The sequence below is a fragment of the Schistocerca gregaria genome, chromosome 9, assembly GCF_023897955.1.
Source record: "Schistocerca gregaria isolate iqSchGreg1 chromosome 9, iqSchGreg1.2, whole genome shotgun sequence".
Classification (NCBI taxonomy): Eukaryota; Metazoa; Arthropoda; class Insecta; order Orthoptera; family Acrididae; genus Schistocerca; species Schistocerca gregaria.
This window is the reverse complement of record NC_064928.1, coordinates 191504902-191530433: the sequence shown is the minus strand read 5'-3', so window position 1 is coordinate 191530433 and position 25532 is coordinate 191504902. Positions and strand designations below refer to the sequence as shown.

Below are 25532 nucleotides of genomic sequence, written 5' to 3'. Positions count from 1 at the left end.
AATCGATGTTGATGTAGCATTCTCAACACCGACGTTTTTGAGATTCCCGATTGTCACGCAATTTGTGTGCTACTGATTTGCGGATTAGCCGCGACAGCAGCTACTTGGGTATCATCATTTGTTGCAGGTCGAGGTTAACGTTTCACATGTGGCTGAACACTTCCTGTTTCCTTAAATAACGTAAGTATTCGGCGAACGGATGATGTCGTCCAGGATACCGAGCAGCATAAATAGCACACGCCTGTTCGGAATTTTGGTCACAATATCCATATATCAACACGATATCGATCTTTTCCGCAATTGGTAAACGGTCCATTTTAACACGGGTAATGTATGACGAAGCAAATACCGTCCGCACTGGCGGTATGTTACGTGATACCACGTACTTACATGGTTGTGAGTATAACAGCGCCATCTATCACAAAGCGACAAAAATGGTCCAACTGAAACACTCATATTTCTTTACGCACTACACGAATATGTAATAAAAAATGGGCGTTCCTATTTAAAAAACGCAGTTGATATCCATTTGACCTACGGCAGTGCCATCTAGCGGGCCAACCATAGCGCCATCTGGTTACCCCTTTCAAGCTGGGCGAGTTTCGTTCTTTGTAGTTTCTTTCATTTGAAGCTTATTTCGCAAGATATTTGGTCCGGTCACTATCAATGGACCACCCTGTATACACTGAAGAGCCAAAGAAACTGGCACAATATTTCAGTTTTTTCATCTCAGCTCGGGTTAATTCGGTTTGAGCTCGCTTTACGCAAACTTTCAACTGGCGTAACTCGGATTGGCATAAGCGCGAGTTGACGCATGGCTAGCAGAGAGACTCACTGCACAGTAGTGGCTCTGGACGACTCTGCATGTCTCCTCCCCCCCCCCCCCCCCCCCTTCACACTTCGCCACACCACAATCCCAGCCTCTACGTGCAACAGCAGTATGCTCCTATTCCCCTCAAGGTTGCGCGCGCGTAACCTCAACTTTTACTGTCGTTTCGCTTGTAGCGACAGCTCACACGGCGTTATCGTAAGCTTTGTGTGTTGTTCCACAAACGCATACGACAAAATTATGGGCTGACGGGCCTCCAATTTGCTAAGAAAATGTCGCCTCCCTTCCCGTGTCAGGCGTCCAATTAGTGCAAAGCGAGATACGGAAGTCGTAAAAGGAACTGTTTCAGTCCGTGCGTGAAATAGTTGCGTCCTGTCCATTATTGGGGACACGTTAATTGTTGAGTCGCGTAACAGGAGCACGTAACAGTCAGCATGAGGGGGGGGGGGGGGGGAGCCGCTAGATAAGATAGGTCCGCCATGAAGTCAAATGTAACGCAGCCGTGCTTTTCGAGTCCCGACCTGGCTACACCGCTGACCGGTTTGATGTTTGTTCCTCTGCGATTTCTGCGCACTAACTCGAATTCATTACAGATGAATGGAAAAACTGGTAGAAGCCGACCTCGGGGAAGATCAGCTTGGATTCCGTACAAATGTAGAAACACTCGAGGCACTACTCACCCTACGACTTATCTTAGAAGATAGTTTAAGCAAAGACAAACTTACATTTATAGTATTTGTTGGCAGAGAAAGCTTCTGGCAATGTTGACTGGAGTACTCTATCTGAAATTCTTAAGGTAGCAGAAGCAAGACTACAGGGAGCGAAAGGCTATTTACAACTCGTACAGAAACCATACGGCAGTTGTAAGGGTCGAGGGGCATGAAAGGGAAGCAGTGATTGAGAAGTAAGTGAGGCAGTGTTGTAGTCTATCCCCGATGTTACTCAATCTGTATATTGAGCAAGCAGTAAAACAAACAACGAAAAATTTGGAGTAAGGATTAAAGTTCAGGGAGAAGAAATAAAATCTTACAGGTTTTCCGATGAGATTGTAATTCTGTCAGAGGCAGTAAAGGACTTGGTAGAGCAAGTGAACGGAATGAACAGTGTCTTGAAAGGAGAATCTAAGGTGAACATCAAAAGGAAAACAATGGAAATGGAATGTAGTCGAATTAAATCAGATGACGCTAAGGGAATTAGATGCGGAAATGTCACACTTCAAGCAGAAGACGTTGTTTTGGTATTTGAGCAGCAAAATAACCGATAATGGCGGAAGTAGAGAGCATACAAAATACTGATTGGCATTTCTGAAGAAGGGAAATTTGTTAACAAGGAATAATAGAGTTAAGCGTTAGGAAGCCTTTTCTGAAAGTATTTGTCTAGAGCGTAGCCATGTTGTAAATGAAGCATGGACGATAAACTGCTCGGACATGAAGGAAATAGCTTTCGAAATTTGTTGCTACAGAAGAATGCTGAAGATATGAGGAGGTACTGTACAGAATGGAGGAGATTAAATGATTGCAGTCACTGGCTTTACTTAACACCAGAACACCTGGATATATTGGCAGATGAAGAAAGCAAAAGAAATAAATATGTGCGATTACAGAACGAAGGCCGGAAATTCAAAATCATCTGCTAACTTCTGTATTTCTACAATACGTGACTCATGAGTGAAGTAGTCAGTAAATGAAAACAATAACGTAAGGGTATGTGATGTGAAGATCTTTAATTTTCTGCTTCATATACTCAAGAAACTGTGTTTATGGCACTCCTGGGATCTTACTCATTAGAGAAGTCACCTCTGTAGCTCAAAGCGCTGCTTCCTCTTATTACTGTTAGTCGATTTTGTTCGATTTCGGCTACTGTCAGTGATTCATTCATGTCTGCGTAAGTTGAAAAACTATAGAAGTATTGCACCTTTGTAAAGGTCATTACAAAACGGCCTTTTGTAAACGAATTACAGTGCTTTTTAACTCACAACTAATTTTAGAGTCGTAGTATTCAATGAACTGTGGGTGATGCCCGATCAGCGGGGACTTACAAACATTGAGCGAAAATAATACTAGCTTCAGAATGGCTAGCTCCTAGCCGAAATCTAGATCTGCACAATAAAATTCAAAATAGGTCGACTGATTGCTGCAATCTATAATTTACAAGTCAATGTAACAGTCGCTAGGTGCAACAGCTTTCTGAATGGAAGGTAACCTGATGAATTTTAGAGTCGTCACAACAGAATGAACGCTTGGCGTGGAACACGGGCCCAGTGGAATATTCAAGATGTCGGCAGAAGACGATGCTGACTCAGTATTATAATGTTATTCGCTGTGATTTCGAATGCACCACGTACTCGTCAAAAGCAGTTCCACATCGTCCGCTAGAAAAAACTCTCTGTAACAGTTGTGGAATATTGAAGAGGTCGGCAGAAGACGATGCTGACTCAGTATTATAATGTTATTCGCTGTGATTTCGAATGCACCACGTGCTCGTCAAAAGCAGTTCCACATCGTCCGCTAGAAAAAACTCTCTGTAACAGTTGTTTCCAACCTTTGTTAGACCGTTACCCCTGAGTGCAATCAGACATTAGCTAGTACCCCTTCCCTCTCAGCCCCTCCCCCTGCCATCTGTAGCCCCCTCCCCTCCCCACATTCCTCCACATTATCACCATCTTTAGAACCTAATTAAACTGTAAAGCGAAAGACTTTTCTTGGAACACTTTTCTTTTTATGAGTGACGAAGGTATTCGTGGTGCATCGAAAGCGCTACCCACAGCTCCTTCTCAGAAAAGAAAGCTAACTATACACAGTGCGGGTATACACTTGCCTGGCCGAGCGCTTCTTGGCGCTACAGTTGGGAACCGCGTACCAGTACGGTCGCAGGTTCGAATCCAGCCTCGGGCATGGATGTGTGTGATGCCCTTAGGATAGTTAGGTTTAATTAGTTCTAAGTTCTAGGGGACTGATGACCTCAGATGTTAAATCGCATAATTCTCAGAGCCATTTTAACCATTTGAACTCTCTATTGAGGCACTCGCCTGACCTATGTGTGAAATAATGTTTGTGAATCACTTCTTTGGTGCACTCCTTACTTCTGGTGTTAATGGACTGTGGCAGCAGACGACCGATGCGAGCACCTTTTCTAACAGCATGACATTGCTTGCAGCGTCTCTAGGTTGAACTCTAGACGATTGGAAACGGTAGCCTTGTCAGAAGAGCCCCGATTTGATTTGGTAAGACCTACCGAGCAGACCCCACGAAGCTATGGTGCATGCTGATGGCGACTCCATTATGGTTTGGCGGTGTTTAGATGGAATGGGCTGGGTCCTCTGATCCAAGCGAACGATTCATTGACTGGAAAAGGTTATGTTCAGCTACCTGGAGATCATTTGCTTACATTCATGAATTTCGTGTTCCCAAACGATGATGGAATTTTTATGCATGAGACTGCGCCACGTGTCTAGGCTACAGCTGTTAGCTATTGGTTTTAAGAACATTGCGGACAATTCTGGCAAGTGAATCAGCCACCCAGATCGTCCGACGTGAATCCCATCGAACATTTATGGGACTTAATCGAGGGGTTATTCCATGCACAAAATCCAGCATCGGCTTCAGTTTCGCAATTATGGACGGCTATAGAGGAAGAATGGCTCAATATTTCTCCAGGGGTTTTACAAAGACTTTGTAAGTAGGCTGTTTAGGTTTTTATATTGGCAACGCCACGTAGCGCACTGTATGAAAATCACTGGCTGTGCTGTGTGCAGTCTGTGGCTGGTTGGCATTGTTGTAATATTCCCTATTGTAGTGTTGGGCAGTTGGATGTGAAGAGCGCGTATCGTTGCGTAGTCGGAGGTGAGCCGCCAGCAGTGGTGGATGTGGGGGAGAGAGATGGCGGAGTTTTGAGAGCGGATGATCTGGACGCGTGTCCACCAGAGACAGTAAATTTGTGAGACTGGATGTCATGAACTGATATACAGGGTGTTACAAAAAGGTGCGGCCAAACTTTCAGGAAACATTCCTCACACACAAAGAAAGAATATATGTTATGTGGACATGTGTCCGGAAACGCTTACTTTCCATGTTAGAGCTCATTTTATTACTTCTCTTCAAATCACATTAATCATGGAATGGAAACACATAGCAACAGAACGTACCAGCGTGACTTCAAGCACTTTGTTACAAGAAATGTTCAAAATGTCCTCCGTTAGGATACATGCATCCACCCGCTGTCGCATGGAATCCCTGATGCGCTGATGCAGCCCTGGAGAATGGCGTATTGTATCACAGCCGTCCACAATATGAGCACGAAGAGTCTCTACATTTGAGAAGATGCTACCGTCAGTTGAGGGCTTTTGGATGTTGCTGTTAGTTGCTAGAAGCATATTACGAAAAAATACGACGGCGGGAGCAGTTGACATTACTTGCGTATTATAGAAAAGTCTACTGATACTGAGAAAAATGTATGCAGTAATAAACTCAAGCACTCACTCTTTGCACTGCAAGTTGATGAACCAGCAAACATTACCAACCAATCGCAACTTTTAGCATTTGCCAGTCTCATTAATCAAGACCAAGCAGTAAATCAGTTCCTTTTTTGCAAACAATTGTGTCTACTGTAGGTGAGGACGTTTTCAACATTTTAAATGATATCTTAATGAGTGGCAGTTAACATGGAAGTCGTGCTTAGGCATTTTTACAAAAAAATGGTTCAAACGTCTCTGATCACTATGGGACTTAACATCTGTGGTCATCAGTCCCCTAGAACTTAGAACTATTTAAACCTAACTAACCTAAGGACATGACACACATCCATGCCCGAGGCAGGATTCGAACCTGCGACCGTAGCGGTCGCGCAGCTCCAGACTGTAGCGCCTAGAACCGCACGGCCGCTCTAGCCGGCGGCATTTTTACAGGTGGCGCCCCTGCAGTGGTAGGCTGTGTTAAGGGTCTTATTTGTTTTGTAGAAAAACAGAATGAAGATGTTATCGTAACTCACTGCTTTCTTCACAGGGAGGCCCTAACAGCAGAAAAATTGAGAGAAGTCTTAGAGGAAGATATTCAGATGGTAAATTTTATTAAAACAAGACATGTCAAAACCCGTATATTCGAAAAACTTTGTATCGACATGGAGTCAGAACACAGATTCCCCCTTCTCCCCCACCTTTCCCCCTCTCGGCAGGTCCACGGACTCGTACATGTCGAGTGAACGAACATTCGTGCGCCGGAGATTATTGTCATCGGTTCTTTATGGGTGCCGTCGCGCAAGTGCTTTAGTATTTTCACCGCCCACGCTCCATCGTTCACGTGTGTCATTTCAGTCGTCAGTGTCCGTGAACAAGTGCCGAACGTTATTTTTTTATCTTGCTACACCAGTGAACGGCTCAATGTTTTTTTACTCAAGTGTCTACTATTTTTTGTCCACCATTATGTTTTGTTTTTCTGTGTCTTCCTTGTGTCTCTTTGTACTATCTGCGGCCAAAGAGAGGCATAATATTGCCGCTGCCGGTCCAGTTGTTGTGTGAGGTATTGAAATAACAATTTAAAGAAAAAAAATCGGAACATAGACGGGGCAGGTGGTTGTCGATGGGGAAGTATGTACCCGCGTGCATGTGCGACGACAAGAACTTCTAGTGTTTTTCGAAGAAATGAAACATTTAGATTTTTGCAACCTCCTTCGGAGTCAATTTTGTGTTGCTGTATTGCAATATTTATCCGATATATTTCAGAAATTCGAATATTTTGAACACCAGACTACAGGGAGAAAAGAAAATATCATCACACCCACCAACAAAATTAAAGCGTTTCACAGAAAACTACAAATATGGAAAGGAAAGGTCTTCAAGGTAACTTGGAAATGTTCCCGTTGGTAACGAGCCGGTGCATAAATGAAATACTTCCAATAGTATTAGATCATTTAATGCGTTCAGAAGAGAAACTCAACAGTGAACAGTATAACTGGATTCGAGACCCATTCATGGAAACTTTAGGTGATTTCGACTTAACATTACCAGAATACTGATCGTGGATTGATAAATTAGCGTAAGGAACTGTCTCTTGAAGTCTTTTGGATTTCTATGATAGAAGTATATGTGTCGATATCTAAATAGGCTTTGAACATTTTACATCAATTTTCGGCGTCATATTTATGTGAATTAGGCTTTTCTGCCCTCGCCACATTTAACTGTAAGAAGAGAGGAACTGTTCAATGCATTGACGAGGAAATGAGAGTTTATTGCCGGCCGCTGTGGCCGAGCGGTTCTAGGCGCTTCAGTCTGGAACCGGGCGACCGCTACGGTCGCGGGTTCGAATCCTGCCTCGCGCATGGATGTGTGTGATTTCCTTAGGTTAGTGAGGTTTAAGTAGCTCTATGTCTAGGGTACTGATGACCTCAGATGTTGGTTGGTTGGTTTTGGGGTTTAATGGTAGTAAGGGGACTGATGACTTCAGATGTTAAGTCCCATAGCACTCAGAGCCATTTGAACTATTTGAGAGTTTATCTTTCAAACATATCTCCCAACATTGAAGAAATCGGGAGAACACATCAGGCTCATGTTTCTCATAAAAACTAGAAAGAGTAGGCGTGATGTATGTTTCATTTGTATTGCATTATTACTTTTCTCTATAATTTGAATTAATCTTTAGTGTTATTGCATTATTTCATTTCATTTCATTTCACTTAATAGTTTCTCTTGCCTTTCGTCTTGACAGAGTTGGAGGTAACACGCGCTCGGCCGTCGCATTTGGGTGACAATCGTGCGTCATGAGTCTCTCACAGTTTTTGTATAAAAATTAATTGTTCATGTTGTGATAATGTATTTTTTTATTATTATAAGTTGTATTTTCTGTAGTCTAGACGCGAAATTCAAAATAAAGTGACTTAAATGTTATTTTATCACAGTATTTATTTCCTGTATTGACTGTTGTAAAATATTCCTCAGAAATGTGTGTACAGTGCGCCCACAATTATTTGCGGCCTTTTAAACGCGCCCGGAGCTCAAAAAGATTTGAGAGCCATTGTTTTAAGACAATGAGTCTGACCAGAAACCCATTAAAGCCTGACAAAACTGTGGATTAACTCAATGTTTCTAAATAAACTTAAAGAGCGACACATGCGTCGTACCGTTTGGTCACGCAAAGAAGGCACGAAACGAGGCGTCCGAAAATAATTTGCACGGCGTCAACAGGGCGGAGGGTGGTGAGAACGGGCATGGTTGGGGAAATTTCACGACCAGTGCTGGTCATCCACGGATGCTTGTGCGCCTGTACCGACCAGCGACTAAAATATTTATATTTTACACGCAAAAGTAAAAATGGTTCGCTAAAAGCGCATTATTTCTACCAAAAGTTGTGTAATTAAGGTAAGGTTGTTGTAATGCACTTCTAGTGCAGTGAGTTGAAGAAAATGGCCTTTGAGGCATTTATTAATTATGAATGACCATCAAGCGTTATGTTGTAGGAAACTTACAGTCCATGGTTGCAGTCTTGGACTGCAAGTTTTTTTACGGCATATCAAATAAGTTACTGTATTGGCCAGGCCAAACTTTACCGTGGATAAAATGTTACATCCATTATTAAATCAATTAATCAGTCCCACCACTGTACATTGTTATGATTGTAGCTGAGCCGTGCACAGCTCGCGTTTATTCCATTTATTGTCATCTATTACGGTACTGCCGCCTCGCTTTCTCATTCCATTTACTGGCGCCACTAACTTCCTGCCTTATGTGTCCGTGAGCGGCACCAGCAGCACATATCGGTAAGTGCACTGTCGTACCATCTCTGGAGCGACTGGTAGTATTTCCGGGGCGTCGTGTGTCTGGCAGTCAGTTGAAGCGCAATCGGGACGCAGCAGCAGTGAAGTCGGGGACCGAGCGCCAGTGAGGTCCCAGGAGCCAGTGCTCGCCGACCGCTGGCGACACACATGAGCTGTCCGACGCAGGAAGATTGGAGTGGGACGACCGTTGGTTGGTTGGTTCGTCTCATCTGCCGACGTATACTTGGTCCTTTCACAGTTTCTCGGCCTGAGAGTTGGTCGGTTGGCGTGGAGCAGCGAGAAAATCTGCGTGGCGCGTGCTTTGGCAGGGCCCGCTGGCGGCCACCAAGCGTTGCCAGAGTGCGTGGTGCTGTTCCCATTGCTACGAGGTTTGTGGCTCACCGATCCTGGATATGGAAGTTGAGTTTTGATTTAACCTACCAGCGTGTCACGACTATTCACATTGTATCGTTTGGAGTTCGATGTCGGCTGTTGGGATATTCCCGCGACCAACAACGTGTGTTTTCAAGTTGGCGAATTTTAGTCACCCTCCGGTGGAGTTTAACTGTACTTGGTTATTTCAATTGAAGTGCACCAGCAGAATCTTCTGCCTTGTGGCCGTCAGCGTTCCGGTTACCTGCCCTGGCCATTGACGTAAATTCAAGCAGTGTATTTTCCTCATCGTGTGGTCGCTGTCCAGAGCGCTGTGTAGTTCGACAGCTCAATGTGTAATTGGTTGTGGGCGCCAGTACCTTCTACAGTGTTCCATTGAACTCCGTGTTGTGTGCTGGTCAGGTCAAGCGGAGGTTGTGTTGTTGATGGGTCCGTTGACTGTGTGCCGGTTGGGTTGTCGTCGGATCGGCAATGGTTTGGCCGACTGCCTGTCTCACCTGAGCGAGCGTTAGTGTTTGAATTCCAGGCCGACGCTCGGAACTTCTGAGCGCCCTTGGATGTTTTGCCTTTTCTTGTTTGTTCTTGTTGTTTGTACTTGTATGGCTTCTAGCCGATTTTTAGATTAAGGTTGTTTTGCCCTTAAGGCGTCAGATCGTTTGGGCCTTCAGCCTAATATAAGAACTGTATTACATAAAGCCTTAGGCATTTTTAAAATTAATGTTAATGAGTCTTAAGTGTTGGGCCTACACCCGATTTTGAATTTAAGTTGATCTTCTCTTAAAGTTGAAACGTCCCCTTAGAAAAATTACACACGCCTGTGCTTAAACTGACACACAATATTTTTAGCGCAACGCAATCTGACTTTCAATAATCCCTACAAAAGAATGCCCCTGACTGACATTAACCTATAGCTTTCACAAATCACTTACCTCACCAAAAATCTTCGTTACTCGAACTACTGCAATACAGCGAGCGCCACTACTGCCAGCTAAATAAAAGATTCAAACTACGGAAGGCACTAACTACTGATAGGGATAGTTAGCAAATGAAAGATTTTAACAGAGAATAAACAATGTATTTACCTTTATGGTCATAATATATCAGTTCATGACATCCATTCTTACAAATTTCAAAACTCCGCCATCTCTCTCCCCACATCCACCACTGCTGGCGGCTCACCTCCAACTGCGCAACGCTACGCGCTGTTCACATCCAGCTGCCGCTGCCCAACACTACAATGGCAGACAACAATGCAAACCAGCCACAGACTGCACACAGCACAGCCAGCGATTTTCATACAGAGCGCTACGTGGCGTTACCAATGAGGAAACCTAAACAGCCTACTTACAAAGTGTCAGATTCTTTGAGCCTTCAGCCGATTTTGAATTACAGTTTTTCTGCTCATAAGCTGTCAGATTCTTTCGGCATTCAGTCTAGTTAAGGAACTGTTTTAAGATAAGACTTTGCCTTTTAAATTTCCGATATTGGTTGAGTTTTACGTTATTGACTTTCAGCCGTTTTTAAATTAAGGCATGCGATTTTACGGCGCATTCAGCCGCTAATTAAGTTCCAAAACTAATCCTTTGATTTTTTTAAAAAAATTCTTGGTCCTTGTAATATTTGATTAAATAAAAGGTTGTATGTTCGAGCGTAACTGACATCCGCTTATTTTGGCCCCTTTCGACAACTTAAACTACCTGTCCTATCCTGCCAAAGTACTCGTCTCAGTAGCAATGTGAGATTTATCTGACCATTCGGGTTCTTCAGACCGAAGCATTCTGCCATCTGAATTACACTGCGGATTACACTTTCCCTAGAATTCCTTACACTTCTCGGTGGCGTAAGGGACCTCGAAGGGCCAGCAATGGCTTTATCATCACTCATTATTTTGAAAGACCTTTGCCCAGCTCGCAAAGAGCCGCTACTATTAGATTAGCAGCAAAGGAAAAGAGAAGACAGTCGGCATGGAACGTTCCGAATACTATCAACACTACAAGGAGAATAAGCCACCTTACTTCCTTAACCAAAGTACTCGACTCCTTTCGTATTATACCTGTCGTCAAATGGATGACATTGATTAGCTATATGTTGCTTTATATTTGTGCGATATGTTTTCCTAAAATATTACAGGGAGCACCCTAAATATTCTAGGACACTCCAGAGCGCCCTGGCGCACACTTTGAGAACCACTGCTCTAGGAGCTGCAACGCTACGCTGGAACGCCGCGTCGGGAAATATTCGATACCGTGGGCGGCAGCGCGCGACACGATACGTTGTGACGTGATTGGAGACACGGGCGTGACCCGCTTCCGTAGCTGGCGCCCGTGTGGCCGTGTTGTGACGTGAGGTGAGATCGGGCCTGGCTGCGATGCGGAATATGTTTCAGGACGAACAGCAGATATTTTAGGAACAGCTATAACAGGCTGGCAACGGCCTGGCCGCAGTGGATACGCCGCTTCCTGTCAGATCACCGAAGTTAAGCGCTATCGGGCGTGGTCGGAACTTGGATGGGTGACCGTCCGGACCGCCATGCTCTTTTGCCATTTTTCGGGGTGCGCTCAGCCTAGTGATGACAATTGAGGAGCTACTCGACAGAATAGTAGTGGCTCCGGTCAAAGAAAACCATCGTAACGACTGGGAGAGCGGTGTCCTGACCACACATCCCTCCTATCCGCATCCTCAGTGAGGATGACACGGCGGTCGGATGGTTCCGATGGGCCACTTGTGGCCTGAAGACGGAGTGCCAGTAAAGGCTAATTCCAACAAAGCGTTCCGCGTAATGTGTGTCAGGTTTTCATTGATTACGAGATAGAGCTGCTTACAGAGATAATTGTTCGCTTCGTGTGTGGTACTCAAGTAGCTGTTGGTTTATTTATCGATTGTTATTTTCGAGTCCAAGTTGTGAGGTTGAGGTTGAGCTTGAGCTTACGTAATGAATTTTTAGATTTTGATTGAGATTTGTTGGCCAGTTCTAATCGTTTAAGCCTTTCGCTCGTGTTCACAAGCGCTGAGTATGCAGATATGGTATTTATGTTTAGGTTTCGTAATGGAGGCACAGTGATGTGTATAGAGGTTACGGTAGACGATTTCCGAACCACAGACGGCCAGAGTCGAGACTGCTTTGCTCGGGTTTTCACAGAAGTACGTGAGGCTAGTTCAGTGCACACCGTTCATGTCTCATCTGAAGGAGCAGATGCACGAGCAGTCGTGTTGAATCCGACAGTCCAAATGAACAGAGCGTGGGTGAAGTAAAAGGTAGTCTTGAGTTGGTGTGTGAAATCTTGTGGGACTTAATTGCTAAGGTCATCAATCCCTAAGCTTACACACTACTTGACCTAAATTAGGACAAACACACACACACACACACACACACACACACACACACACACACACATGCCCGAGGGAGGACTCGAACCTCCGCCGGGACCAGACCCACATTCCATGACTGCAGCGCCTGAGACCGCATGGCTAATCCCGCGCGTCAGTCTTGAGTTGGTAGACGGTAGTTCTTCGACAAGCACACACAGAATTTCTGCGCGTATTGGTGTTGTACATACAAGAAAATGGTTGTCAATACGTGCACTTACCATTTATAGTGCGCTGAACTCCTTGGAGAAGGAAATGAAGGTTGACGTTTGCGATTATCTTGTTGAGACACTGTCATATGTATAGCACTTTTAGCTTCAATGTAAGAAGAAATTCATTTTTTATGCTTAGGTGACAAGTGCAGTTATCAAATTAGCGTCCATCTTTTTCTGAGATGAGGATTTATTTGTGTTCAAATATTTGGCTCATAACAATCGTGTGTTGTGCCGTGTCTCGGATGTAATATACTCAAGTGTTTGGCGTGTGTTACTAAGGCGGCCATTGTAATAAACCTGGGAAGCTCTGTATTGCGTGCCCGCTCGCTGTTCCTTTCGTCTTGGGGAAGCAGCTCTACGGCCGCTTTGACCGAGCGGTTCTAGGCTCTTCAGTCCCGAACCGTGCTGGTGCTGCGGTAGCAGGTTCGAATCCTGCCTCGGGCATGGATGTGTGTAATGTCCTTAGGTTAGTTAGGTTTAAGTAGTTCTAAGTTCTAGGGGACTGATGACCTCAGATGTTGAGTCCCATAGTGCTCAGAGCCATTTGAAGCATTTTTTTAAGAAGTTCGGTACTGTTACCGAATTTTGATTTTATTTGCTATTTGTAGAGATTATTTGATTTTTGTCAGAAGAGACAAGCGCAAGTAGAGAGAAATGGATTCGTTGCACGAAATGCTTGACTTGATATCACTAAACATGCTAGTCATCTACACATGCATACAAATTCGTACGTACCACATGTTTAGAAGACTGAAAGACCTTGAAGACATCGTTCATTCATGGACTTCACGTCATTCATAATAGTGAAAGTGTTTGTAAGCGTTAGAATGGAAAAATGCTTTTAAATTAATTTTACTTGTAAAAATTTTTATGGGGAACGAAATTTTGTATCTCCCTGTTTCTTGCATTTCTGTTTTTGAAGTGTTAATGTCTATATCGAATACTGACTGTAGCATGTTATAACAATTTAATTTTAGCGTTCCTGCAGGTGGACAGTAAATACAAGGATATAACACCAATTTTGAGCCTCTTCCGTAACCCTTCAGGGTTTATACAGGTCCGAACGTACTAAGGGAACGTAATTTGAGCACCCTGCCTAACGGTTTACTGATGAATCCACATTCATTCGTGATCCCCATCGCTCCTCCATATATTGTCCAATCCCAGTAGAAGCTTTTCAAGAATGGCGCTACAAAAGAATGCTCAAGATTAGGTGGTTAAGTCGAATAACTGGAGAGGAAGTACTGAATACCACTGGGGAGAAAGAAATTTGTGGCGCAAGTGGACTAAAAGACGAGATCGGTTGATGGGACACATCCTCAGACACGAAGGCATTGTCAATATGGTAACAGGCGAAAGAGTGGAATGGTATGTGGGAGACAATGGCATGAATACAGTAAGCAGGTTCAGATGGATATAAGTCGCCGTACACCTATTTCGATACTCCGCAAGCTACCCTACGGTACGTGGCGGAGGGTACCCTGTACCACTACTAGTAATTTCCTTCCCTGTTCCACTTCTAAGCAGAGGGACGGAAAAACGACTGTTCGTATGCATCCGTAGGAGTCCCGATTCCCCGAATCTTATCTTCGTGGTCCTTAAGCGTAATGTATGTTGACGACAGTAGAATCGTCCGGTGGTCAGCTTCAGATGCCATTTCTCTAAATTTTCTGAAAACATCGCTTTCACTCCAGGAATTCACATTCGATTTCTCGAAGCATCTCCGTAGCACTTACGTTTTGTTCGAACCTACCGGTAACAAATACAGCAGCCCGATTTTGAGTTGCTTCGATGTCTTCCTTCAGTCCGACCTGATGCGGATCCCAAACACTCGAGCAGTACTCAAGAATAGGTCGCACCGGCGCCCTATAATCTGTCTCCTTTACAAGTGAACCACTCTTTCCTAAAATTCTCCCCGTAAACCAAAGTCAACCATTCGCCCTCCCTACCACAGTTCTCTCATGTTCGTTCCTCTCATATCGCTTTGCAACGTTATGCCCAGGTATTTAAACGAATTGCTTGTCTCAAGCGAGACATTAGTAATGCTGTATCCTAACATTACACGTTTAAATGAAATTGAAATCCTCAGCTGCCGACAGGTGTTGTTGATATACCTCAGTGGGGACAGCTGAAAATGTGTGCCCCGACCGGGACAGTTAGAAATGTGGGTCTCACGGGATGCGTGCATGGGATAAGTCCCTGCAGTCGTGTTCTTCATCTGTGTCCTCGGTGGCTCAGATGGATAGAGCGTCTGCCATGTAAGCAGGAGATCCCGGGTTCGAGTCCCGGTCGGGGCACACACTTCCAGCTGTCCCCACTGAGGTATATCAACAACACATGTCGGCAGCTGAGGGTTTCAGTTAATTATCATTTATTCTAGAGAAGCCGCACGATCATCAATGGTATCTGTTCTTTCGAGAACAGTTACTATCTTCATACATTACCACGTTTGTTCTTCCTACTTATCCGCATTAACTTACATTTTCCTACATTTAGAGCTCTCTGCCATTCAGCACTTCTCTGCCTCGTGGTGACTGGGTGTTGTGTGATGTCCTTAGGTTAGTTAGGTTTAAGGAGCTCTAAGTTCTAGGGGACTGATGACCTCATCAGTTAAGTCGCATAGTGCTCAGAGCCATTTTGAACCATTCAGCAAACTAACTAGATATGTTGTGTCAGTCGTCTTGTATCTGTCTACAGTCATTCCAAATTGAACACCAGACTATACAGCACAGCATCATGAGCAAACAATCGCAGATTTCTGGCCACCCTGACCGCCAAATCGTTTATGTATACAGGGAATAACAGCGGTCCTGTCACACTTCCCTAAGGCACTCCTGACGACACCCCTGTCTCTGATGAACATTCGCATTCGAAGAGAACATACTGGATTCTATTAGCTAAGAAGTCTTCGAGGCATTCACATATCTGTGAACCTGTTGGATACGCTCGTACCTTTGTTAACAGCCTGCAATCTACACTACTGGCCCTTAAAAATGCTACACCACGAAGATGACGTGCTACAGACACGAAATTGAACCGACAAAAAGAAGATGCTGTGATATGCAAATGATTAGCTTTTCAGAGCATTCATGCAAGGCAGGTGTCAGTGACGACAGCTACAACGTGCTGACATGAGCAGAGTTTCCACCGATTACTCATACATAAACAGCAGTTGACCGGCGTTGCCTGGTGAAACGTTGTTGTGATGCCTCGTGTAAGGAGGAGAAATGCGTACCATCACGTTTCCGACTTTGATAAAGGTCGGATTGTAGCCTATTTCGATTGCTGTTTATCGTATCGCGACATTGCTGTTGGCGTTGGTCGAGATCCAATGACTGTTAGCAGAATATGGAATCGGTGGGTTCAGGAAGGTAATGCGGAACGCCGTGCTGGATCTCAACGGCCTCATATCACTAGCAGTCGAGATGACAGGCATCTTATCCGCATGGCTGTAACGGATCGTGCAGCCACGTCTCGATCCCTGAGTCAACAGATGGGGACGTTTGCAAGACAACAACCATCTGCACGAACAGTTCGACGACGTTCGCAGCAGCAGGGACTATCAGCTCGGAGACCATGGCTGGGGTTACCCTTGACGCCGCATCACAGACAGGAGCGCCTGCGGTGGTGAACTCAACGACGAACCTGGATCATTTTTTGGGATGAATCCAGGTTCCGTTTACAGACTCATGATGGTCGCATCCGTGTTTGGCGACATCGCGGTGAACGTATATTGGAAGCGTGAAATCGTCATCGCTATACTCGCATATCACCGGACGTAATGGTATGGCGTGCCATTGGTTACGCGTCTCGATCACGTTCGCATTGAGGGCACTTTGATCAGTGCACGTTACATTTCAGATGTGTTACGACCCGTGGCTCTACCCTTCATTCGATCCCTGCGAAATCCTAAATTTCAGAAGGTTAATGGACGACGGCATGTTGCAGGTCCTGTAGGGGCCTTTCTTGATACAGAAAATGTTCGACTGCTGCCCTGGCCAGCACATTCTCCAGACCTCTCATCAACTGAAAACGTCTGGTCAATGGTGGCCGAGCAACTGGCTCGTCACAATACGCCAGTCACTTCTCTTGAACTGTGGTATCCTGTTGAAGCTGCATGGGCAGCTGTACCTGTACACGCCATCGAAGCTCTGTTTGTTTCAATGCCCAGACGTATCAAGGCCGTTATTATGGCCAGAGGTGGTTGTTCTGGGTACTGATTTCTCAGGATCTATGCACCCAAATTGCGTCAAAATGTAATCACATGTCTGCTCTGGTATAATATATTTGTCCAATGAATACCCGTTTATCTTCTGCATTTCTTCTTGATGTAGCAATTTTAATGGCCAGTGGTGTAGAATTATGGAATCTGCTTGTTGCACTTCATCCACAATTCGCAGTATATCAACTGAGAAAAGGGCAAGCTGATTATCGCAGGGGCGATGCTTTCTAAATTAATGCTGATTCGTGGACATAAGCTTCTCAGTCTCAAGAAATTTTAGTGTATTCGAATTGAGAATATGTTCAAGTATTCCGCAGCAAAATGGTTTTAGGGATACTGATCTGGAAATTTGCTGTTCCGATCTCTTAACCTTTCCATACACAGGAGTCTCCTGTGCTTTTTTTCCAGTCGGTGGGACTGTGCGAAAGAATATTCTGAGATGAAGGGGCTAGCATAGGACGGGAGAGCTGTATCGAACCAGTCTCCGGACCGAACGCTACAACCACGGCGTCCTCTGGTGCTGTCTCGAGGCGAGGTTACACCAGGCGTGTTTTCCACACCGTTGCCCCGCATGCAGTTAGCCAGAGACGCCGCTACGTTTGTTCCGTGCTTGCCGTGACGTCAGACTGGGCCGCCACGTACGGGCCTGTGTTCTATTCTAATCTCGCTTCACGGCATTCCGAGCGGAACGGAATACCGGCGAGTGCGGGCTTCGTTGTCCGGAACTTTCCATGTACCCAGCGACCCCTGTTCACTTTCCAAGCGACGCTGCAAGCGTCCGTTTCTCGACTCTTGTACACAGGCGTCTAAACGCGCTGAACTTGTAACGTTAACCCTGGCGGGTGCTGTAAGGAGAGGCTGAGGGGGAGTAAAACGAAATTTCGTGAGTGGTAGAGAAAAGGGTTCGATTGCAGTAAAGTCAGAGGAAAGTAAAAAAATAACCTCGGTTGTAACTACGATCGAGTCTCGATAATTTAGAATTCGAAGGGCCAGTATAAAAATTCGAATAACTGATTGAGAGATAGATTTAACACGAGTTAGATGGATCAAAGTGAAATCAGAAAAAAGCTGAAATAAACATAAATAAAAAAGGTAGCACAGTAATAAATAAAAAAGGTAGCACAGTAGTTTTAATACCATACGCACTTCTCTACGAATGAAAGGAGACACTAACAACTTTAAATAAAAAATAAAGTTTATAGTTTTTACCGTTTTCATTATTTTTATTTTAATATTTCAAGCTAAAGGCACCCACGAATTTCGGAGAATACATAACAAAACACTGATTTTTCCGTGATCAACAAATTGTATCACCAATGCTCCCATGTCCTCCACAAATCTTCTTAAAAACGATTTTTTTTACAGCTATTGCAACAATCTCACTACCGGAGAACCTTCCAGTTCCCAGAAAAACAGCGAATGAATTGGACTGAATTTTCTCATGTTGAGAAATGAGAGGGAGTTTTACTCAGAAAAAAATTCTAGAGCGAAGAACGCATAAATATTTATTTTCAACAACGGTTTCGACAGACTTTTCTCTCATCGTCAGGTCTGTAACGTAGTGCTCATACATGGAGTATAGCTCATAACATGAATTACAACGTAAAAGTTTTTTTTTTGATTGATTGACATTACAAGAAACGGAAAAGAAAAATATTCATTTACATATACCTTCAGAAGTTTTGTTAGAAAATGTGTTCATTGTGAATTGAAACGTCCTGCCAAATTGTGTTAGCGGATGAAATGTACAACTTCTGCAAAACTTTGTGAGGAGTAAAACATTCACAACCAAACAGCACCTCGCGTACATGGCCAAGTCGGTATATATAGTCATTACACATGATTATGTGCGACCTAAAAATCACAATATACAATAAAATTCACAGTAGCATATCTTTCAGCTTCACATACTTCATTGGAAAGGACCGTTGGAATGGAATGAAATGGAATACGTGAAGCTAACAGGTGTGCTACTGTGCATTTCATTGTATATTGTGATTTTTATGATGTGGCAATCATATATGAGCGTTACATATGCGGGCATGACCATGTACACGAGGCGCTCCTTGACAGTGCATGTTTTATTCCTGACGAACTTCTGTACAAGTTGCTACATTTTACCTCTAACAGGGGAACTTGGCGGTAGGTTTCAACACTCAGTGAACAAGTTTTATAGCAAAACGTTTAGAAGTATAAAATTGTTAAGGCTTTCGTAGCCACTTGTTGACAAATGCCTATTGGCTTCTGTCTCGGGTTCTTCGGCCGACGTGCATCTAATGATTTTACTGACGTTTAGCCAGCACGAGTGGCTGGCGAAACGTCAGTAAAATCATTAGATGAACGTAGGCCGAAGAACTCGAGACAAAAGCCTTTTGTAAGTATGTCGATGCACAGTTTCCTTTTCCGTTGCATGTAATGTCAAACAAAAATTTTTCTGAATTATTACTAAGCACGAGTGGCTGGCGAAACGTCAGTAAAATCATTAGATGAACGTAGGCCGAAGAACTCGAGACAAAAGCCTTTTGTAAGTATGTCGATGCACAGTTTCCTTTTCCGTTGCATGTAATGTCAAACAAAAAATTTCTGAATTATTACTAAGTCATGACATGAGGTATGTTCCATTTATGTGCAATATGTTGCAGATATGAATTTCAGCAAAGTCGGTCGAAATGAGTTGTTGAAAGGAAAGAAATTTTTGTACGAGCTTGGCTCTAGAAAGCTTCTTTTTTACCGAATGAATTAGGGGTGTTTTACGTACATAACCTCCGATGGCTGGGTTTCGTCCTGTGACTGAGTTAGCCATTTCTCAAGACGCGGCAACCTCTTCATCCGTGATGGCCAGTGTGGCCGAGCGGTTCTAGGCGCTTCAGTCTGGAACCGAGCGACCGCTACGGTCGCACGTTCGAATCCTGCCTCGGACATGAATGTGTGTGGTGTCCTTAGGTTAATTAGGTTTAAGTAGTTCTAAGTTCTAGGGGACTGATGACTTCAGCTGTTAAGTCCCATAGTGATCAGAGGCATTTTGAACCTCTTCATCCGCCTTTACTGTGGAGTTTCAGCAATCTCATCTTTCCTGCTTCATGCTTGTCGACAGCGTGGAGTGTGTAATCGCGAAAGTTTTCGCTACATACTGTTCTTTCACTGCGAATTTCACTGTCTTGATAAGCGTACTGGGCAATTGCTAAATCTCACACAGTTTACAGAAGATTGCTTTCAAGCTCGGAAGATAACAGCAGTGGCATTTGTCGACTTATCAGCAGCGTATGATACTATCATTCACCAACTACTACAAGGTCCACAATCTGACCAAAGATTTGGGTCCAACCAGACTCATCGCCTCCCTTCTGCAGAACTGAAGTTTATTCGTCGACGTTCAAGGACAGCGTAGTCGATGGAGGCTACAGAAGAATGGCCTCCCGCAAAGAAGTGTTTTGGCTCCAATTTTGTTTAATATATACACGAATGATCAACCAATAGCCCCAAACAGCAGGAGTGTCTTATATGCTGACGACCTCGCTCTTGCCACCCAGAGCAGAGATTTTGAATCGGTGGAGAACAAGCTCACGAATGCCCTTGAAGATCTATCCAGATACCACAACACAACTAGCTTAAACCAAACCCTTCAAAGACCCAGTTGTGTGCTTTTCATTTGAGAAACACGGAAGTCACTCGCAAGTTGAAAACAGTATGGTCAGGGGCCGAACTGGAACAGTACGAGACTCCAAAATACCTGGGAGTGACACCTGACAGATGTCTCGCTTTCAAAAAGCACTGCACGAAATGCAAGTCGAAAACTTCCACCAGGAACAATCTCCTACGGAAACAGGCGGGATCACAGTGGGACCGTCAACCTGTAACAATACGAACATCTGCAGTGGCACTGTGATATTCTGCTGCAGAATGTGCCTGTCCTGTTTGGTATAACTCAACTCATGCCAAACAGGTGTGTGTAGCTCTCAGCGAACCTGTAGAATTATAACAGGTTGCTTGAAACCCACTCCAGTCGAATGGCTTTACCACCTCGAAGGAATAGCACCACCACCTGTTCGAAGAGAGAGCTGCGAACAGGGAAAGGAAGGCAGTGGAACAGGAAATTACCCATTCTCTGCGAGGGCATGAACCGCATCCGCACCTATCGGACTTTGCACGGACTTTTCAAACGCCCTTCGTATTTTCCTCTTAAGGCCTGGGCTGTTTACCACACCTCCTCCACAGAATCCGGGGGCGCCAATCTCGCCGACAGGCAACGTGACTGTCGCATCAGCGAGCGCTGTCCTCAGGGCACTACGAGGTGCATTCAAGTTCTAAGGCCTCCGATTTTTTTTGTAATTAACTACTCACCCGAAATCGATGAAACTGGCGTTACTTCTCGACGTAATCGTCCTGTAGACGTACACATTTTCCACAACGCTGACGCCGTGATTCCATGGCAGCGGCGAAGGCTTCTTTAGCAGTCTGTTTTGAGCACTGGAAAATCTCTGAGGCAATAGCAGCACGGCTGGCGAATGTGCGGCCACGGAGAGTGTCTTTCATCGTTGGAAAAAGCCAAAAGTCACAAGCAGCCAGGTCAGGTGAGTAGGGAGCATGAGGAATCACTTCAAAGTTGTTATCACGAAGAAACTGTTTCGTAACGTTAGCTGGATGTGCCGGTGCGTTGTCTTGGTGAAACAGCACACGCGCAGCCCTTCCCGGACGTTTTTGTTGCAGTGCAGGAAGGAATTTGTTCTTCAAAACATTTTCGTAGAATGCACCTGCTACCGTAGTGCCCTTTGGAACGCAATGGGTAAGGATCGCGCCCTCGCTGTCCCAGAACATGGACACCATCATTTTTTTCAGCTCTGGCGGCTACCCGAATGTTTTTTTGGTGGCGGTGAATCTGTGTGCTTCCATTGAGCTGACTGGCGCTTTGTTCCTGGATTGAAAAATGGCATCCACGTCTCATCCATTGTCACAACCGGCGTAAAGAAAGTCCCATTCGTGCTGTCGTTGCGCGTCAACATTGCTTGGCAACATGCCACACGGGCAGCCGTGTGGTCGTCCGTCAGCATTCGTGGCACCCACCTGGATGACACTTTCCGCATTTTCAGGTCGTCATGCAGGACTGTGTGCACAGCACCCACAGAAATGCCAACTCTGGAGGCGATCTGTTCAACAGTCATTCGGCGATCCCCCAAAACAATTCTCTCTACTTTCTCGATCATGTCGTCAGACCGGCTTGTGCGAGCCCGAGGTTGTTTCGGTTTGTTGCCACACGATGTTCTGCCTTCATTAAACTGTCGCACCCACGAACGCACTTTCGACACATCCATAGCTCCATCACCACATGTCTCCTTCAACTGTCGATGAATTTCAATTGGTTTCACACCACGCAAATTCACAAAACAAATGATTGCACACTGTTCAAGTGAGGAAAACGTCGCCATTTTAAGTATTTAAAACATTTCTCATTCTCGCCGCTGGCGGTAAAATTCCATCTACCATACGGTGCTGCCGTCTCTGGGACGTATTGACAATGAACGCTGCCTCATTTTAAAAAAATGCACATGTTTCTATCTCTTTCCAGTCCGGAGAAAAGAAATCGGAAGCCTTAGAACTTGAATGCACCTCGTATTTTGCTACGCCAGGTCACGTGCTCCAGCAGCGCCGCGCGGATATGCATCCGCTGCCTACTGTTTAGGCCATCGCCGAACCGTGCTAATAAGTCAGTTACACCCTCCGACAGTACCAGCAGTTACGAGAGGCCGCAGCAGCAGATCAGACCGAGTGCTACCAGTCGGCAGTACCATCAGATTCGTCTCATCGTTCAACGCCAGCAGGTCCGACCCAGTTGGTCCTGGTCTTCACCACCAGGACGTCAGCCGCCAGACACCGGCAGCACGGACCTACTATCTTGCCAGGCCTTCACGTCGCACAGGCACCTCACAGACAACTTGATAGTAAAGACATTTCTTCTGGATGTAGTTGTGTGGGTATTCATCCAACGACACTATGACTGTGTTTTGGCTTTGTTAATATACAGTTATCTTTTAGAGGAGGTTGAAAAAAATGAGCCAACCATTTGCAAAACAAAGCCCTTAACCTAGGTTTCGATATTCATAAAAGTATCTTCTTCAGAAGATGATGATGATCATGTTTGGTTTGTGGGAGGCCCAACTTCGCAGCTATCATCGCCCATAAAAAGTCCCAATTTTTACACAGTTCAATTTGTACACAGTGCAATCTAGCCACTGCCACGAATAATTATGATTAAATGAGGAGGACAACACAAACACTTGAAACGTCACCTTTCAACAATTATACATGTCTGTGCTTACACTGACACACAATATTTTTAGCGCAACGCCATCTGACTTCCAGTAATACCTACAAAAGAATGGCCCTGACTGACATTAATATATACCTTTACAAATCACTTACCTCACAAAAATCTTTGTTACTCGAACTACTGCAATACAGCGAGCGCCACTACTGCCAGCTAAATAGAAGATTCAAACCACTGAAGGCACTAACTACTGATAGGCGTAGTTAGCAAATGAAAGATATTAATAGAGAACAAACAATGTATTTACCTCAATAGTGTTCAAAAGTGACATCCATTCTTACAAATTTCAAAAGTCCGCCATCTCTCTCCCCACATCCCCCACTGCTGGCGGCTCACCTCCAACTGCGCAACGCTACGCTCTGTTAACAGCCAACTGCCCAACACTACAATGGCGTGTATTACAACAATGCCAACCAGCCACAGACTGCACACAGCACAGCCAGTGATTTTCATACAGAGCGCTACGTGGCGTTACCAATAAAAAAACCTAAACAGCTTACTTACACACTCACTCCCCTGGGTCCGCAGCTCGTGGTCGTGCGGTAGCGTTCTCGCTACCCGCGCCCGGGTTCCCGGGTTCGATTCCCGGCTGGGTCAGGGATTTTCTCTGCGTCGGGATGACTGGGTGTTGTGTGATCTCCGTAGGTTAGTTAAGTTTAAGGAGTTCTAAGTTCTAGGGGACTGATGACCATAGATGTTAAGTCCCATAGTGCTCAGAGCCATTTCACTTCCCCGGGCAGAGAAAATCTTCTTCAGAAAGAATGGGCCCTACAGCTGTATATAAACGTTTACAAACTATTTTCACATACATAATGTTATTGTTGTGGTCTTCAGTCCTGAGACTGGTTTGATACAGCTCTCCATGCTACTCCAACCTGTACAAGCTTCTTCATCTCCCAGTACGTACTGCAGCCTACATCCTTCTGAATCTTCTTTGGTGTATTCATTTCTTGGTCTCCCTCTACTATTTTTACCCTCTACGCTTCGCTCCAATACTAAATTGGTGATACCTTGATGCCTCAGAACATGTCCTACCAACCGATCCCTTCTTCTAGTCAAGTTGTGCCACATGCTCCTCTTCTCTCCAATCCTATTCAATACTTCCTCATTAGTTATGTGATCTACCCATACATTATAAAATATTAATGATCGAAGAATATTTGTGAGGTAAGCGTACTCAATTGTTATATCAGATGGTGGTAAGTTATATAAGCTGAAGCCGAGCGGCTCTTGATATATATGAAATTGATATAAAAAATGTGAAACCAGAAACATCACATGCCATGGCTTAAGACTACAGCCAGATTAGACTCAGCGAACGTCACAATAACTGCACAAATGTCTATGTAAGATTCTAATATTGGTCTAAAGAATAAAATATTTGCATAACGTAAGTATTCACCATGCCAGAGACAAAGTCCAAATATTCAAAGGTAGAGGCTCAAGCGATGACGAAAAATCTAGATTTAGAGAGCGCTGAATACATGCGCGTAAGAGCTACTAGTTGCTTGTGATCATTAATAGCAGTTTACCTTAAAGTAAGAATAAATATTTCTTCTACAAGGCTACTAATAATGCAATAAATTTACATGTATACATTAGGTATAAAATCTCTAATACATTTGCTGACAGAGTAATACTGTACGTATAATTCAGAGTGCAGCAGTTAAGTGCTCCATTTACAAAGGACAACTGTTACAAATACGAGAGGAAAAAGAACAAATATGAGCTAAAACAATGTCACTAAAAAAGTAACTTCCGCTTAACACTGCGGAATCTTAAGCTGTAAGGAAAAATTGATGTGCAGTGGGTTCTATACAATTTGCGTAAACACTGCGCCTTCCCGGTATTAAGCAACGTAATTTTACATTAAATCAATATGACAATCTCTTATAGCAGACCAGTAATAAATGCAATCATTAAATATAGAATTATCTGTAATACATTCATGTAATAGTATGATAAAACACGTAAGTTTAGCGTGCAGAAGATACCAACTCTATTACAAAAAATTACTTATATTGCAAAAAGGTTGAGGAAAGAATAGAGTGGATAAAGTTACATCATAACCTAAAAAAAATGTGAACCTTCTGCTTCACAGAGACTTATGCAGAAAAAATGTAAACCAAATCACAAAATACATGTTTTTTAGTGGCAGGGGTAAAATAAAGGAAGCGAAAGGCTATTTACAATTTGTACAGAAACCAGATGGCAGTTATAACAGTCGAGGGGCATGAAACGGAAGCAGTGGTCGGGAAGGGAGTGAGACAGGGTTGTAGCCTATCCCCGATGTTATTCAATCTGTATATTGAGAAAGCAGTGAAGGAAACAAAAGAAAAATTCGGAGTAGGTATTAAAATCCATGGAGAAGAAATAAAAACTTTGAGGTTCCCCGATGACATTGTAATTCTGTTAGAGACAGCAAAGGACTTGGAAGAGCAG

At 44.2% G+C, this 25532-nt stretch overlaps 1 protein-coding gene and 1 non-coding gene across 2 annotated transcripts in view; both read left to right on the top strand.

The window, feature by feature from the left end:
• The window catches only part of LOC126292260 (uncharacterized), a 949965-nt gene that overhangs the window by 31095 nt on the left and 893338 nt on the right, over positions 1-25532 (top strand). The gene's annotated exons all lie outside the window — the stretch shown is intronic.
• Positions 14770-14843, top strand: Trnat-ugu (transfer RNA threonine (anticodon UGU)). The gene has a single exon. It is a non-coding gene; the product is annotated as a tRNA-Thr (tRNA).